This window comes from Agelaius phoeniceus, chromosome 1 (assembly GCF_051311805.1).
Source record: "Agelaius phoeniceus isolate bAgePho1 chromosome 1, bAgePho1.hap1, whole genome shotgun sequence".
Classification (NCBI taxonomy): domain Eukaryota; kingdom Metazoa; phylum Chordata; class Aves; order Passeriformes; family Icteridae; genus Agelaius; species Agelaius phoeniceus.
In genome coordinates, this window is record NC_135265.1 from 5,922,242 (window position 1) to 5,929,586 (window position 7,345).

Sequence of the window (7,345 nt, forward strand, 5' to 3'; positions counted from 1 at the left end):
TTCTTACTCTGTGACTGGAGCACAGCACAAACACATTTTGTATTTCTGCTTGCCTGCATTATTTGGTTGCTCCTACTGTGAAAAGAGCCAAGCCCTTCACACTCATGGAGTTTTTCACCTGATCACACACCTTTTGCAGATAAAAGTGCACACCCTCTGCACTGGGGTCCCCATGGCCTCCACAGCTGCTTGGGACTGTTGGTGAAGGGCCCTTGCTCTGCAGATCAGGGCTCAGGAGGCTCTCAAGCTCAGAGCTGCTGATGTCCTTTTAAATTAGCATTTCCAGCTACTGCAGGGTCTGACAATAGCACTTCCCAATGCACCCATCTTGGGAGAGCCAAATATCCCAGCACTGTGAGAAACAACTGCTCACTTTGAAAATTTAAAAAGGTTTATTAAACCTTGCTCATCCCTCTAGCTGATCATACAGCAGAATTAGGAGCTACCAGGTGCAGTTTGGGCTGCAGATGTGCTTCAAAGATGCTTGCAAGATCATGCTTTGCCCTGTCCAAAATTCAACAGCTCCTCATGCTCCTCCTGAAGGTCCACAGCTGAGGAAGCTGATTATTTTATGGAAGACTAAATCATGGTTCTGCCTAGGAAGGAGGAAGGAGGAGAGGAAGCTCCCATGGTGAAAGGGGTCAGAACTAAATGATCTTGAAGGTCCCTTCTAACCCAAACCATTATGTAAGAACCAATTTTCTGAGCTCCATGGCCACAGAATCATGGAGGATGCTGAAGGGCTGATGTGTGCTTCATTCCCTGGTGTGGATGCAATGTTGGTCTTTGAAATAATTCCATTATAACTGGGCTGGGCTGGCAGGAAAGGAGAAGTGTGATCCTATAGCTTTATGTTTAGGGTGCTCTCCTAGGAAGAAGAGTAGCAGACTTCCAGTCCACTTAATATTTAGGGCTTAATAAGGAAAAAATTTTGGTTTTGTCCAACTTTGCTGTGAGTTTGCTGCCCCATGGGAGAGATGAAGCATTACAAGACCAACGGATGCCTACCACTCCTGTCTCTTGAGGGTCTGTGGGAGCATCTGCCCATCAGGAGCTCATGGACAGTCTTAGGAAAGCTCAGCTCAAGCTTCACACGGGTTTATTTTCTGCTGACTCAGAGTTGATTTGTCTTAAACAGCAGAAATCACAACAGAAAAGTAATTTTACAGGAGAAAAGTAATTTTACCTGCTCAGAGCAATCTCATCACAGGACGTGCTTCAGTGTCCCAGCTCCAATTTTATGGCCAGGATCCCTGATTTTATGGCCAGCATCCCTGTGCCCTGCAAGCTGCAGCTGCCCCCACAGCCCAGGCTTTGCACACGTGCTCTGGTGCTGCTTCACCACCTCCAGCCAGCATCCCAGAGCATCTCCTGCTCCCTCCTAACCTCATTAGCAGGAGGTAATGACGCTGTTGGGATGGAGAGGAAGCAGCAAATTGGATTGTGACCCCCTGGCAGGGTGGGTGTGATGGGTGTGCTGTCAGCCAGCACACGCACATGGGGTGACCTGTGCTCACACACACTCCAGGGCTGGGCTCTGCAAACACACTCCCTGGTCATTAGGCAGAGATCAGAAACGAGCCTCTTAGTCTGCTCTGGGAGGTAATGCCATTCAGGGCTAAAAATAAATCTATCAGCTGGAAACTGGATGAATAGGACTGGTTTTAAGGAGGGTGAGGTAATTTTTGGGTTACATCATGCAGCTGTGTTGCATCCCATTTGATATACTATGAGAGCATATAGCAATTTCAGCTCTGCTCTGAGACCATATTTGAGTGAGCAATCTCAGGAAAGAGGACAGAAATCTTTCTATGCCCAAAAAGCTGCTTTATGAACTTCTCCATCCTACAGCAAAGAAAGAATTATTATCCCCAGAAAATCCACCTCCCCAAAATCCCTGATTATACGAGGAGCTGGAGGTCAGAATTGTGCTTGCTGGAGGGAAATCCCAGTCAGCACACATCTAATTATGCTGCTGTCTTCCAGATCCCACATAGCAGCTCCTGATAAAAGAATAGACAGGAAAAGTTGAATCAGTTGCAGACTGGTTTATGATTTTGCATTATTAAGCCGTTGGGACTGCCAGACAAGCTGAGAGCTTAGTGAACTGAACTCTCTAAGACCTGCTAAGTACTCAGGAGGCACTGTGCAAACCCACAAAACAGGAGCATTAATCATCAGGCAGACTTGTCAGGATACTCAATGCATGAGTGACAGATGAGAACAGAGCGGAAAAGAGGGAAGGGCAAAAAATTAAGAATTAGGAGCTTTCCACAAACCCTTCCTCAAAATGTCACAGTTCTTCAGAACTTTACTCCTTTTTTTTTTCTTTTTTTTTTTCTTTTTTTTTTTTTTTTTGAGCAAGCCTTTGTTTTTCATGTCATAAGGGCATATCCATGCTTTAGCACTGATTTCACTGGAATTACTCCAGATTTACTGCGGTCTAGCTGCACGGCATTGGCTCTTTATAATAATGTGCCTCATTAGTAGCTACTTAGAGTTCAACTGAATTATAGCACATCTAGTTCTGGGCAGTTGCTGCACAATGGGGCACTGACGTGACACCTAATAAAGTAAGTACTTGTTAGAGCCTTCTGGGACTTACAATCTTGTATTATTTACGAAGTGCCATTGTGCTTTAAAAACAGAAGACCAGATGTTAAAATCTGTTTTATTTACACACTGTCACCAAGGATTAAATCCATTGTCTTGGCTGAGAATATCCCAATCTATGCAATGCATATGTTGGCGTGGAGCATCCCTGGAGGCTCAGGGGTCAGGCATGCCGGGGTACTCCAACACCATCTTTGGAGACAGAGCAGTTCAAAGGGGCTGTGGCCTGGTTTGAACACCGAGACAGATGTTGAGAACTTGGGCAAGAATAGGGGTTCGTGCTCTTCCCAGATCTGACTTCCCATAAGATTTTTTGTGATAACTCCTGCAGCATTCCTGCTAGCTGAAGAGTGCTCTTAGACAGAAGGACACCTCCTAAACAAACAAGGGTTCTCCTTTGGGACTTTTGGCAACAGATTCTTACCAGTTGCCTTTTAGTTTTTTGGGCTTTTTTTTTTCCCTAAGAAGCAAACCTTTGTATACAAGCTCTGAGCATACACTAAAAGAGGCTTTTAGGCTGGTCCTGCCTCCAGGCTCTGCCACCAGGCTGTCACATCCCAGGGCTGCAGAGCCCTCCCTGCCCAGTGTCCCATGAAGGAGAGCCACGCCGAGCTAGGGTTGGAGTGCTGACAGCAGAGCAGGAGCCTCTCTTGAGGGGAAAAGAAAAATAAATTTTAAAAAGTGTATTTGGGAGCTCTGAGGATGTTCTCCTCCTTGAACTAAAGGGGATCCAGCTTTTCTGAAACCCAAACAGTGGTGAAGTGTGGTGTTTGTGAGGTCCCCAAGATGAGGTGAGAGATGAGAATCTGACTCCATGTTCTCAGAAGGCTGATATATTATATTATATTATATTATATTATATTATATTATATTATATTATATTATATTATATTATATTATATTATATTATATTATATTATATTATATTATATTATATTATATTATATTATATTATATTATATCATATTATATTATATTATATCATATCGTATTATATCATATCATATCATATTATATCATATCATATTATGCTATACTAAAACTATACTAAAGAAAGGATACATCAGAAGTCAACAAGAATGAGTAATAAAAACTCATGACTGACTCAGACAGTCTGACACAGCTGGCTGTGATTGGCCATTCAGTAAAAACAATTCACATGGAACCAATCAAACATTCACCTGTTGGTGAACGATTTCCAGACCACATTCCAAAGCAGCAAACACAGGAGCAGCAATCAGATAATTCTTGTTTTCATTCCTCTCTGAGGCTTCTCAGCCTCCCAGGAAAACATCCTGGGCAAAGAGGATTTTTCAGAAAATATCATGGTGACAGTGAAGCCTCTCTCTTGCCAGGCCGGTGCCCAAAGTGCTGCTGAGGCCTTGTTGAGCAGGCAGCTCTTGTGAGCTCCCACACATCCTCACCCATGGGGCCCACCCCTCCCCTGGGCTTATCTCCAGCTCTGAATATCAGACTGGGTAAAGTCACTCCATCTTATCCTCAAAAATGCTGTGTTTTTCAAGGTGCTTTCCTGAGGTGATTTGAGCATTGCTGGAGCCCTCCCAACAGTGGACCAGCAGTGTCCACCAGTGTGAGCTGCTGTGGGCAGCCAAGGCAGCCCCAGCACCACAGAGGTTGTGCTACAAATGTCAGAGTTCCCCTGCCTGCAGCTTTGCTGAATTTTTGAAGAACACCTGAGGTGGAAGCTTGGCTGACCAGAAATGCTGTCCTAATTAAAGTAGGCACTGCACTAGGAAGGGGGTTGGTCCCTGGGCTTGTCAGAGGAGTCTGGGACTTGTTCTTTGCTTGGGTCCCGCCTGTGCAGTCGTTCACCATCCTCACTTCCCTCTGGCCTCCATATTCCCCTTCCCCATGGAAGGCAAAACAATTTTGCCCCATTAAAGTACCACTGACCCCCTCCCCACACTGCAGCCGAGCCCCACAAGTAGTCTCTCCCAATCATCATCACTCTCTGAAATTCATTCTTACTACTCCAGGGATTTTGAAAGACAGAAGTTTTGCTAAAATAACTCCGTAGGCAAAAGGGTTTAGTTCATTTTCTAGAGGGAATGAGTTTAAATTGTGAAATGCTTAAAACCCAAGACTGCTTTTACTTCCACAACACTGAAGGAAGGCAAACTAGAAATCCTGAGATGGATTCACGGAAAAGTTAATTTCTGTACAGGAGGTCACTGTGCTCAGATCTGCCTGTCAAGTTTTCCCTACAAAAAACCCAAAAAGGCTTGAAGGGGGAGAGGTTTTGGACAGGATTTCACAGTGGAAACCTCCAAAACTACGAAGGTAACTTGGATGGCAAAGGCTGGGGTGGGTGTGAGGGTGATGGGAAAGATGTGTGCTGATGTCTTTACAAACAATTCCACGGGTGAGGGGATGGGTGTTGACTCTGAAATGGTTCTTAATCTTTGGTCTCCACCGACTTCAAGCCACAGAGTTGTTACAGAACCCTGAGAGTTTGACAAAAGGTTTGCACTAGCCCCAGTTACTGAACTGTGGGGGAAAAGGACATGTTTAAAGGGGAAAATATGAGGTAGGCTGTACCTTCCTGGTGCCTCAGCAATGGGGTAAGGAAGAGGGCAATGCATGGCAGGGAATTTGGGATAAAAGGAGGCTGCACCCTCTGAAACCTGAGAGAGAAAAGCCCGTGGACAATGTCTCCTTTTAGTCAAATAAAGTAGCAGGACTCCTCTGTCTCCTTTGTGAATGCTGACTTTTCAAAGTGGGATTTTCCATAAAAAGGCTCTTGAACAAGAAGGCTGCAGCTCCAGGAATCCATCATCCAGCACTAGGGCAGCAGTGGGCTTGTGCAGGGACATGGAGTGGCTGATGAGCTTTGGATAGGACCAAAATCAGTGGCAAAATGTCCCAAGAAAAATGCTTATAAAAATAATTGCTTTCCTGTAACTCTTTAAATCACTAACAAAACACATCCTGTGTGGGGTGAACCTAAGAGTGGATTGTTCTCCTCCTGTGGGGACAAGTGGGTGTTTAAGAGCTTTGGGACCTGGTCCCAGCTGTGCTCCATGAAGGTGGGATGGTCATTCTTTATTCAGGAGAGATGGAGGTGGAAAATAAGCTTTTTACAATGAAAAGAGCTGAGTTGCAAGACTGATCAGAGGAACATGTGAGGGTGATGAGTATGATACCATGCAAGAAGAATCTGGCTTTAGGACTGGATCCAGAGCAGACACCTGTGCACTGGTGCTGGAAGAGTGCTGTGTGTTTAGGAAAAATTAGGGGAGGAAAGAATTATTATTAAATTTATTATTTATTATATAGTATATATAATTAGATATTAATTATAATCTATCATAATTCTAATATATAGTTAATTGGACTTGCATATTGGCATATAATAGGTAAGTATGTGTTGTAATATTTTATTTATTTGTTTGTTTGTTTGTTTATTGTTAAAAATGTTTGGAACAAATTAGGAAAAAATCTCAGAGAAAGGTTGAGGCACTGACTGGAGGAGAGAATCTGGAAAAGGAGACATGTGGTCTTATTTGGTTCCTGAAGCACTGACGCACCAAACACGTGCAAGATGACAGAGAGTTCCCATCCCTCCTGGAAGCAGCCTGTGGGCCCCTCAGCATTCAGTAACTTCTTGTCTCAAACTGGGGAACAGCAATTCCTACCCTTCGAGGAGAACAGTGCCATGGCTCTGATGGGTAGAAAGGCTGTCTCAGAGATAATTTTGCATTTCTCTGGCCTGTGCCTGTGTCACAGATCCCTTTACACCCCACCTGCTGCAGGGTTCTCCTCCCAGACCCTGCTCAGCTCAGGGCTGGGATGTTCAATCAGCTGTTTGAGCACACCATGGGCAAGCAGGTCATTTCTCCTCTGCTGAAAGCTCAGGGGGACCTGCTAAACAATGTGGGGTAAATTAAACCTTGACTCAGCTCCAGTGGCACCGTGAAGCTGCAGCAAGGATGGATTTAATCACAGGATGGTTAGTGTGGAGTGGCAGAAGGGTCTCCCTTTGCTCCCTTTTTCACATTATGTCTTTGCCATAATGTGAAACGATGCTGGAGAGGGGAAGCTGCCTCTTGCAGGTAACACCAAAGAGGTGCCTGGGAAAGATTTTAAGTACTCCCTGTTCAGATGGGCACAAATGCAGTGGCCTCTGTCGGCACACACCAACTCCTTTTGTAGGAGCAGAGCTTCAGAGCTGTGATATTTTTCCCCTGAGGCTACCAGCAGGAAAGTGTGACGTTCAGTGGTTTCCTAAAGCAGCCCTGTTTGTAAACACAGAGTTTTACCTTGGGAAAAGCTCTCCTTGCATTTGGCAGCACGTTTAGCCTTGGAGGGCGTTTTGTCACAGGGAGCATCCGGATGAGGCGGATCCGACCCTGGCAAAGCTCGGCTCAGGAGGGGACCAGCAGGAGCAGAGGGCACAGGAAGCACAGGGGTATTGATTTCAGACCTGCAGGCTCCTGCCAAAGGGAGCTGTGAGTGCCCTGCCATGCCATGAGCTGCTGTCATTTCCCAGAAGCAAGGCCCTGCCGTGGGCTCCTCTCGCTAATCCGCAAGGCACATTGCCACGCTGTAGGTTTGTTTTGAGGTGGCAGGCAGGGGGGAGGCAGGGAGGAGATCAAATTATCCTCCTAGGCATGAATACATGCACATTGCCCCCCTCCTGCCTCTCCAGGATCAGCTGCCTGCATTGGGCTCACATTAGGAGAGCCTCACTAAACGTGACCAGCGGGAGAAC